Below are 11,041 nucleotides of genomic sequence, written 5' to 3'. Positions count from 1 at the left end.
TATTGGTCTGTGTAATCACATTTGATTCCCAAAGAAGGAGCCACAGTGAGACAAGAAAAGTGAGGGGCATTCAGAGTAGCCAGAGGCTTTACCACCTCAAGTTCCTAAAGGTCTGGTAGGTGAATCTGGGGCCATCCCCAAGAATGGCATCTAGGGCCCTTGTTATAGTGTCTTAGGGTTTCTGTTTCTGTAACAAAAATGCTATAACCATGAACAACCTGAGGAGGACAGGGTTTATTTCACTTTACAACTTTTAGGTAACACTTCATTACTAAAGTAATTTATGTCAGGAACTTAAATGGGGCAGAAATCTGGAGGCAGGAGCTGATGCAGAGGCCATGGAGGAGTGCTGCTTACTGGCTTGCTCCTTTTGGCTTGCTCAGCTTGCTTTCTAATAGTACTCAGCACCATCAGGCTACGGTGGTATTACCACATCAATCATCAATCAAGCAAATGCACCATAGATTGCACACAGGCCAGTATAGTGGGGTCCCTTTCTCGATTAAGTTTCCCTCTTCCCAAAACTCCAGTGACATAAACCTAGTCAACAGATAGACCAACTCAAATAATGAATTTCACAGACAACAACAGGGTGCATTTATAAAGATATTTTACTATGGGAATATAAATAGAAATTTAGGAAAAAGAAAGCAGAGACCCTATGCTGCAGGAACATATCCCAAAGATGAGGTACCACTACCAACAAAGGTTCACATCTGGGGTTAGGCATGGCAGGTTAGTCAGGCTGTGGACAATCAGTCTAGTTTTACAAGTAGACTGACTCTCAGTTAAGGTCATGTCCTCATGTATAGGCAGGGAGACTAATGATTTTGTGTTAAGGAAGAAAGACAAGAAACCAGAGCAGGAACCCAAATTCCTTTGGCATTTCTCTCTCCTACCAGGACAAAACTATGGATACTTTGGCCTTGGATTCTGACAATGATTAAGGCCCCAGTCCCTGAACTATCTGACCAGTTTCTATCTCCTGTTCTTACTGTTAACATAAAAATGTCTGGCTAGAATACTCCCAATTTCTAATGAGTATTTTACTCACACATCAATGCTTAGGGAAGTTCACCTTAGGGCTGTGGCTGTCAATTTAGAAGTATCCATGGAGGCTTTATACACATCAGGAGCCTGGGCTCCTACTCTGACTTTCTGAAAAGCTCCATGAATGATTGACTATTCTGGATGGTCAGGACTGGGGAGCTCTGAGCAGCATCATAAATCTGATTATAGAGAAAGACATCAAAGTTAGTTTTTAGGAGATACTGAGCATTGTGTGGAGGAACAAATAGGCATAGAGTCCAAGTTGGACAAGAAAAATCACAGTTGGGACTAAAGTTCATTGTCTAAACTGTAGATTGAAGTTCATGGCAAAAAATGGGGATTAAAATGAATAGTGAAAAGTGGGATTAAAAGCTTAGTTAATTTTCTATCACTATGACAAAACCATGCCCAAGGTAACATATTAAGGAAAGTATTTAATTAGGACTATGGTTTCAGAAGGCTAGTTACCATGATGGTGGACCAAAGACATAGTGGTAGAAACAGCAGAGAGCTTACATCTTGATCTTTAAGCAAGAGGCAGAGGTAGTAAGCCCATTGAAAATGGTTCAGGTATTTTGAAAGCTCAAAATCTTACTTCAGTAACACACCTTCCCCAACAAGGCCACATTTCCTAATCCTTCCAAACAGTCCCACCAACTGAGATCAAGTATTCAAGCTGATGAGCCTGTAGGGGCCATTCTCATTGAAGTCAACACCAAATTCATGGTAAAAATGTTACTGGAGTTGTTAAGACAGAGCCTGGATCCTGGAAAACCTTATAACCCATACTGTCTAGCCACATCTAAAAAGCCAACTAAATAAGTGATAGTGAAAAGCAGAAAAAGTAGATTTATTCAATATGGTCATATTAAGAATATTAACAAAATAGGCCAGTGACCCTCACCTCTATCACCAGTTCATCTTAGAGGTCTTGTTGTAAGGTCAAGTTTCAATGAAGGGAATGAAGTTTGCATAATTGGGCAGTTCTGGTCAAGATAAGGTCTCATCCATCACCTTGTCCCAATTACCTCCTCCACAGTCCTCTAAAAAGTTGTCAAAATGATGTGAAATGTCTTACCAAGAGACAAGCTCCCCATCTAACTGGCACCAAGCTTACTGCTTTTTTTTTTTTTTTTCTAGCATGAGATTCTTGGGGGAAATTCCAGGGTACAGGGCTATGGTTTGAATAGTCTTGTAGCCAGAAAGAAGGATGTAAGTGTTTTGCTAGAATGTCTTCATTCTCACCACGATAGTTGCAAGAATGTAAGGAAGAATGCAAATGTTTTTTGGCAAATGACTGGACGAGATGTTTTTACGTGTCTACTTAAAAAAGTTTGAGACCACTTTTGTTCAATAAATAAATGATGCACATAAGCACTTTTCCAACAGGTAGCTTAAAAACGTAAGAAAACAGAAGATGTTTTATTTTATTATTATTAGTGGTATTAGTATTTATTATTATTATTAGTAGTAGTAGTATTTTGAGACAAGATGTTGTATAGCAGTTTCCTCAATATTCAAACTTTCTGTTTCATCAGGGAAGCCCTTTAAGTCAGAAGCAAACAACTCAAATGGCTTCAGGAAGTCTCTGAACCTGAGGAGATTCAGTTGGCCCTTCCCTACTAAGAGTAAACAATAAAGACTATTGAGAGCCACTCTTAGACAAGCCCAACTTCAAAGATTCTGAAACTAGACAAGTTGCCTGGAAAAAGTAGAGGCCAGCTTATTCCTGCAAGTAAGCTCAATAAAACTCCTGGTTCAATAAAAAGTTGGATTTGGTGGTATCTGTACTTTATTCTGTCCTGGTTCTCTATCTGGGGTAAGTAGACATGTGCTTAGTGTTTCCTCCAGAAAAGTCTTGTCACACAACACAGGTTATCATACTTTATCCCACTCTGGGCTAGAACTCACAACAATCCTCTTGCTTCATTCAACCACACAAATCCTGGTACTTTAGGTGAGAACCATCATACATAGATAAGAATTAATATTAATCCCACAGATGTGAGGAGAAAGACCATAGACCCAAATCATCAAGGCCAAGTTAATTAAAGCAAACTTACTTAATTTGTGCTCATGGGCTGCCTCTCACCAAAGGCGGGGTTCAATAGATCAGCATTTGACATGGGAATATTTAATCTTGCTACATTGTCCCTTAGTGTAAATAATTGCTAATCCTAGTTAGTTATTGATAATTTATCAGAACCTCTGTCCCCAAACTTCAAACAATCAAGAAACAGTAAGGAAAACTTAACGGAAGTAAAGCAAATGTTTATATTTTATAATGACTGAAATTTTTTTTTGTTATTGTTCTGAATTTAAACCTCTGGCAACTAGCTCACTAATACCAGATAAACTACAACACAATTAAAAAGAGAAGTGTGAAGTTTGAAGGATTTGTGGGATTTTGAAAAGTTGCATTATCTTGGTGTCAATGCTCTGTATTTAATCTTGTTTCTTAGGAGTTCTTCAGCCATAGAGATAAAACAATGACACCCCTTGACACAATTTTTCTCTATCAGAACACCAGGTGTGTAGTTTGTTCAGTGGAGAAATTTACTTAACAGGTTCTAATGGACAAAGTGTTCTCTCATAATGTACATTGTTTTCCTGAGTTATAGCATGCAGTCACTGGATTTTCTCAAGTCTTCCTGGAAAGCACATTGAGAACAAGTCAGTATGTGTGATGGTTTGAATGAAAATGACACCCATAGGTACTTGAATTCTTATTCCCCAATTGATGAAACTGTTTGGGAAAGGTTGGGAGATAAGTAAGGCTTTGTTAGAGTAGGTGTGGCTTTTTTTGGAGGAAGTGTGTTCCTGGGAGTGATCTTTTGGGTTTCAAAAGCCCATGCCAGGCCCAGATTGGTGTTTTCCCTCCCCCTGCCCCTCTGTCTGTGTCTGTGTCTGTGTCTGTGTCTGTGTCTGTGTCTGTGTCTGTGTCTGTGTCTGTGTCTGTGTCTGTGTCTGTGTCTGTGTCTGTGTCTGTGTCTGTGTCTGTGTGTCTGTGTGTCCGTGTCTGTGTCTGTGTGTCTGTGTGTCTGTGTGTCTGTGTCTCTGTCCGTCTGTCTGTCTGTCTGTCTCTCTCTCTCTCTCTCTCTCTCTCTCTCTCTCTCTCTCTCTCTCTGCCTGCAACTTTTGGATCATGTGAGTGTAAAAGAAAGGTAAAACTGGAAAGGATGGAGTTAACACCATCCTCAGAAAAACCCACCCTGAGAAATTCCTTGCTTGGCACAAGGCTGATTCAGCACCAGCCAAGGGACCATAAGCAGTTCCAAGGAACACCCAAACTGTGCCAACCCCGGACAAAGTGACCCCATCCTGGTGGTCGGGAAATGGCTAATTTTGGTAAATAACATCTCATCACAACTGTCCTTGTGGGCAACTGTTAGTAACAATTTTGAAATTTCCCTAGCCCCCACGTCGGTGAATCCAAAGGTCACCTACTCCTTACCTAGTCCTGAACAGCCAAGGCACATACTACCCTGCTTGCAGTTTTTTTTTTTCCTTTAAAAACCCCTTACAATTGAGGCCAGGCACCCTTTTCCTGCAGCTGCTGTGCCAGTTTGCTGCACAGGGTCCCTGCCCAGGCTTGTAACATTAAACCTTGTATGTTGCATCAGAGGCAGCTCCTTTTGGGGTATCACGAACATGGCAGAGCAGTGAGTTCTCATACTTCTACAGAGCCATACCTGCCTGCTCCCCACAATAGTCATCCAGTAAAATACCTCCCTGCTCTCTGTCACAATAGCCATGGAGTAACTAACCCTTTGAAACTATAAGTGAGCCCCCAATTTAACGCTTCCTTTTATAAATTTCCTTGGCCATGGTGTATTCTCACAGCAATGAAATAGAAATGCTCTCTGAGTGTGTGTTTCCATGTTAAGGACTGTGGAACTAAGAGAAATTCAGAGAAACTTAGAGTTGTAAAAAAAGACTGGAGGAGATAAAGAATGATGTTTCCCCCAGAGTTTTTCATTTACAGTAATTGTTAATGGTTTCAAACCAATTTAAGTTCTTGATTTACAATGATATGATGGTATACTTATGACTATATCATGTCACTCCCAGTAAATAATTCATTGGTTTAAACACTACTGCTTATTTCTGGGATAGCACATACCAGTAATACCACACACTGACTGGTCTCTTGAGGTACAGAATCCAAAGGTGTGAATGATGCCAATGATGGTGAAATTGTAGCATGTGGTACAAATAGAAATAACATGATAACATATGCTATGTCACAAGTGCTAAGTGACAAATCATAGTACCTGGAATGCCTCCATGGTCAATTGTTCAATGATTCTCCCCCCCTTTTGTTAACTTACAAGTTTTCAATATAATTAGAGGATATAGACAAATGTGCAAAAAATAAACATATAGTCTCTACTAATATAAGGAGGCACTGCTAGGGCTGAAGACAAAGCTACCAATTGATTTAATTGTTATTACACACGTTAGTCTACAAGCTCTATGAGGGTGGAATCCTATTCTGTCTTTTCCCAGTTACTTCCCTAGCACCCTGAACAGGTCTAATCTATGCTTAGATGATCAGGAATATATATTGACAGTAACAGAGTCTTCCTTCACAGTATACCAGTTATGTGTTGTTCCCTCCCTGCATTGGAAGTACAGGCAGACTAGAAATGCTACAAAAACTTGGAGAGCATTCGTAAAGAAAGCAATCCTTAAGAATAATAGGCATTTAAAGAGATGGAGAAATGCTTGTGGCAAAGATGCTTTTCACACAAGAAAGGGGGAGGGAAGTTTGAATATTATCCTATGGGAAATGACATTGAATAAACTAATTCAACCAAAAGAGATTTATGCAAATATTCAGGAAGAGATAAGACTGATGAGTATTTGGGGTAAAGTTTCCTGAGCCTGGAGTGCCTGGTTTAATTTTCTTTAACCTAAATTTGGTGGGTAATAGAAATTCCTCCTCAAAACTGCTCTAATCCACAGGCAGCTAAATCTAGAGGCTCAGAGGAGAAATCTCCCCAAGAAAGATCGCCCAACTCTCATTTACATTGTGAAACGATTGCCAAGGTCGCTAGCAGAGATCCAGAAAGCAGCCTGTTTTGCATGGCAAGAGGCCAGGAAATGTCTGTCCAGCTGGAGAGCCCTAGTCAGAACAGATCTCTAAATGTGCAATCAAAGCCAGGTCAAATGTGTTCCAGCACAGACTGAGAAATGTGAGGCCAAGTATGATAAATTGTAGTGAGTAGTCAGCTGTGAGGGAAACTGGCTCTGAGTTCCTCACAGGTTGTTCTGGGATTAGTTTGCTTGGTGATTGTTGGGTGTTTTGTAAAAGCAAAACTCAAACACCGTGTCTTTTGAATAAGGCTGTAACTCTTCCCTGACTGCCAGTTTGCCTATAATGCAATGAAGTGCCAATTTGCATGAGCATTTGGTGCTATCTGAAACGGTCACAATTAGGTGCAATCCAATTTCTGCAATATTAGCTGGAAATAACTCAATTACCCCCTCACCTACCCTAATTCACTTTTTCAATTTTCTTTTTATTTTTATGCTGTGGTTTGAGACCCTACACTTCCCTGCAGACACCACATGGTTTCACATTTTCTTCATTTTCACATCATTTCCTTTTTGTTATTTGAAATCACAGCTTTATTCCTGTGCATAAGTGCCTAGGGGGCTTCTTTCCTGAGGGTTTCCAAGCAGGATTCTATCATCGCACATGCTGCCTTTCTGTTCTACATAGACCTTGCTTGAATTTTCATGTAAAGCTATACATAAGGAACACACAGCAACAGTGTCAGTTCACAAGAGGAAGGCTTTACTCTAGAAATAATTTGATCCAGGATAAAAGCATTCATAAGTCTGTACCTACCTTTCCTAACAGCTGGGAGAAGCTGGCAGATTTGTTCTTGGATTTTTGCAGATATTTAAAAGCATCCTGGGGATAAATTCAGGGTGTGTTTCTATTCTTCCTTGCTAAACGATTGATATTTCAGAGGGCTGTTGCTGTTTGAAAATAGGATTTTAAAATTGCACAGCATTTTAAATGCACAGATAAGAAGAATGTCATACAATTTTCCAAAGGAAAGAGCTAATCATGAACTCTAAAGAAAGGTTAAAGACAGAATAAACCTCCAAACAATAATTAGAAAACTTTGGGTTTTAAAAATGTGACATGTTATTATTCATATTTGTGATCGATTTCAGGGGTAATTTTCATTCTTACCTAATATATTCCAAGAATCTTTTCCACTTTTATATACTTATGTATGTATTTTAAATTTAAAAGATTCGTATCTGGATAAGTTGTTTGATCTAAGGAAATAGAATTGACATTGTTAAATTAGTAATGTTGCCTATATCCATGATGTCATGATGTTGGGATCTGTGTATCAAGCAGAGACTCATCGTAGCTCAACACTCCTGGGCAAGTCATTTCACTTCCTGAACCAAACACTTGTCAGTCAGAATCCAGAGCTGTGCCGGCCAGCCTGGCCAACACTAGTCAATGTGGTCACTGAACATTTGAAATATGAGCAGTCTGAACTGAGATATAAGTGTGAAAAACAAGTCAAGTTTTGAACATAACACACAAATGTAAGCTATTTTATTGCTAATCACTTTATAGCACTTATTTGTTGAAGTATAATCTTTTAGAGACAATATTTAGATTTAATTTTCTTTTTATGAATACTAGAATATTCAAATGTACTCTGATTTTATTTATGTTGGATGACACAAATCCAGAGGAAGTAGGTGTTTAATTTAGGATCTTGAAATGCCTTTTCACTCAGTGTTCTATGACTCTAGAAAAGAATATAAAACAAAAATATCAGGATAAAAGAGCAAGGACTGAGCATATTGTTCTTAGACTAGTGCAAAGAGAATCTGTGTATTTAATTTTAGTAAATAGGAATAATATAACCATCCAAATGTATTTCTGCCCTGCTTGTGTTCCTGCACTGACTTCCCTAGTAATGGGCTATTTTCTAGAAATATAATATGACATAAACCTTCCCCTTTCCAAGTTACTTTTGGTCATGATCTTTATCATAGGGATAGAAACCCTGAAACACATGGTATATGAGTCACTGAATTGAATTCCCATTAGAACTAGTGAGGTTTGAGCTATTTGTTCCACATTGATTGATTGGTATTCAAGCTTTCCTTGGTGGCTTCAGGTTCACTGTTGTTTCATCAGACTTTGGTGTTTCAGTATATCCCGTGATTGCTGGTATGATTCTGTTGCCATCTCATGATGCCCACCATTCCCATAAAGGAATCAATTGAAAAGACTGTATCACAAAAGGACTTAGAGGCTGCTTCTAGATCTTTTAGTAACAGGACTCCAGTAGTCTCGCTATTCAGAGGAAGGAGGGCATTCATTACTCAGCATGGTAAGGCTGGAAGGGGTAGTTCTGTGTCCTTGGTTGCTTAGTCTAGTGACTTCTGTTGACTAAAGGCAGTTAACATTTAATATCAGTTTTGACAAAACAAGTCAATAAGAAGCTCTTAAAGAATCTAGTTTACTTCCCCCCTTAAAAAAATGTTTTTTTAATTGCTTTTCCAAATGGTGTCTGTGAGTCACTTGTGTATAAAAAGTGTAATATGTGTGCAACATTGTACTATTCACTCTGTACACTGTTGGCTACTGTACAGGAGTATTTGGAGATATACTATGTGTCAGTAGGTTGGGCTTGGTTTACAGACTCTGGCTCAGATTCCAGACCAGGAAGTAGCAGCTAGGTTTCAGCGCTAAATTTAGGAGAAAAGCAGCATCCCTGCCAGAACTGAAGCTCTATGCTGCCACCTACTGGAATTTAAGGAAGATGCTTTCCTAGCTCATTTAAAACTGCTGCTTACAGAAAAATCACGAAATATTTCAAAACATTAAGAAACACTTATACACTGCAGAAGGAAGCTAAAGGTTATTTACAAGCCATAATGGCTGTAAGTGAAAGTAATAAAGCTATGTAGCACTTAAACTTTTCTTTTAAAATTCACCACCGCTGCTGTTACAAATTTTGGAATGATATTAGATATCTGTTATAGCATGGACGTAGATGGATATTACTCTCAATATCTTAGACATTTGCAATTTCATTATGGCTAAAACAACTTAGATGTAGAAAAGGTATAAGGGAGGGCATCTATTCAAGATTCAGTAGACAGAGCTTACAGGGTGAAGGGTTGTTCGGCTTCTGGCAGAGTTTGCAGTAGATAGTGAAGGCTCAGAAAACCTAGTTCTTGCTGAAAATCATGATTTCATCTTCAAATTTACAAATACTGCAGACAGCAAGACTTAATTACTTGCCTACTTATTAAAATCAGGAATGTCCAATGTTTTAGTGGTACTTGTAATTTGAAGTTTAAACCTCCCAGCCAAGATAAATAAAACCAATGTGTCCAGAATTTTAGAGTTCAAATTGGTTACTAAAGAAGAATCTAATAAAAAAAGGAGCTAAAATTAAAAAAAACTAAATCTTAAAATAATTTTAAGTGACATTTCTGCTTTGATTTTGGGTTCAATTCCTGTTGCATAAGTAGCTATCCGATAACCAGCAGAGGGCAGACTACACTTTTTCTTTGTTTGTTTTGTTTTTTGTTTTTTGAGACAGGGCTTCTCTGTGACTTTGGAGCCTGTCCTGGCTGGCCTCGAACTCACAGAGATCCACCTGTCTCTGCCTCCCGAGTGCTGGGATTAAAGGCGTGCGCCACCAACTCCCAGCCAGACTACACTTTTTTACTTGTTGTTCTTGAGTGTAGTGGCATCTAGCATTGCCAGTGTACTTGTGTTAGTGGCCACACCCGTTTGGGCATGGCTTCAGGTGCTGATGAAACCAGAAGGCGACCTCTTTCTCTCTCTCTGTCTCTCTCTGTCTCTGTCTCTCTGTCTCTGTCTCTGCTTCTCTCTCTTTCTCTCTCTCTCTGGCTCTCTCTCTCTGGCTCTCGCTCTGTCTCTCTGTCTCTGTCTGTCTCTGTCTCTGTCTGTCTCTGTCTGTCTGTCTGTCTCTGTCTGTCTGTCTCTGTCTCTCTCTCTGTGTCTCTGTCTCTCTCTCTCTCTCTCTCTCTCTCTCTCTCTCTCTCTCGGGCCGTGGACCAGATCGGGAGGAGAGAGACTGCATCTTCTGGAGCAGAAATGCTGCGGCGGTTCTTTATTATAATCTGTGTAAATTGTTCCCCAATAAAACACCCATTTTTATTTATCTTGGGTCTAGTGAACTCATTAGCCCCACCTTCACCCGAGCATGGACCTGTACTACTGTGATTCAACATGTGAAACTTTTATCAACTCTACCACTTCTGTAGCCATGGCATAGCCTTTTAGACCTGAGCTGAGCACTGGGTGTGGCCAGCCTGAAGTCCACAGTAACCACATGTGTCCAAAGGGTAGTGATGGGAAGTGCAGACATGGCCGAAGAGAATCAGCAGGGTGGTTGAGTGTGCTACCCAAGGATTGGAGAAATAAATCACAGAAATGGATATTGCAGCCCAAATAAAGGAGTCTGACAAGTAGTCCAACAGGACACTGAATGGCAAAGAGGAACTGTTCTAGTCATGTGATACATGAAACCAAACACTTCATCTACTTTGAACTGTGTCAAGCAGCCATTGTTTTGCTCAAGTGTGGTTAAGAATATGCATGGTCTATCCCAAGACACAGTGATCCACCGGCAATTGAAGACTGCAGCTTACAATCCAAAAAGGCAGAGACCAGAATATTTTGTTTGGTTGAGAGACCATGATGTTTTGATTCTTCACTGAGGTAATAATTAATAAATCAGGTTACAGTTGTATGTATTCCACATGTTTGTGTCACAGGTTCTTTTCTCTTACTCTGTTTAGAAATACTGCCCCTTCAGTATCTGCAGCATCTCCCTAAGTTCCTGTTTGTTTCTTCCCCATACCTGGAATGTATTATGTATTTTACTTGCTGATACAGAGTCTGTGCCATATTTCAACACTTAATTTTGCTCTATTTAATGTACTTCTAAGCTAGGTACTA

The 11,041-nt window shown here is 39.5% G+C and overlaps 1 pseudogene; it reads left to right on the top strand.

The window, feature by feature from the left end:
* Positions 1 to 4,701: 4,701 nt before the first annotated feature.
* Positions 4,702 to 10,670, top strand: LOC113836460 (annotated as a pseudogene).
* The last annotated feature ends 371 nt before the right edge of the window (positions 10,671 to 11,041 follow it).

Source organism: Cricetulus griseus, chromosome 6 (genome assembly GCF_003668045.3).
Source record: "Cricetulus griseus strain 17A/GY chromosome 6, alternate assembly CriGri-PICRH-1.0, whole genome shotgun sequence".
In the NCBI taxonomy this organism is placed as follows: Eukaryota; Metazoa; Chordata; class Mammalia; order Rodentia; family Cricetidae; genus Cricetulus; species Cricetulus griseus.
Note: the sequence above shows the minus strand (reverse complement) of the source record. Positions and strands in the feature narration are given on the sequence as shown.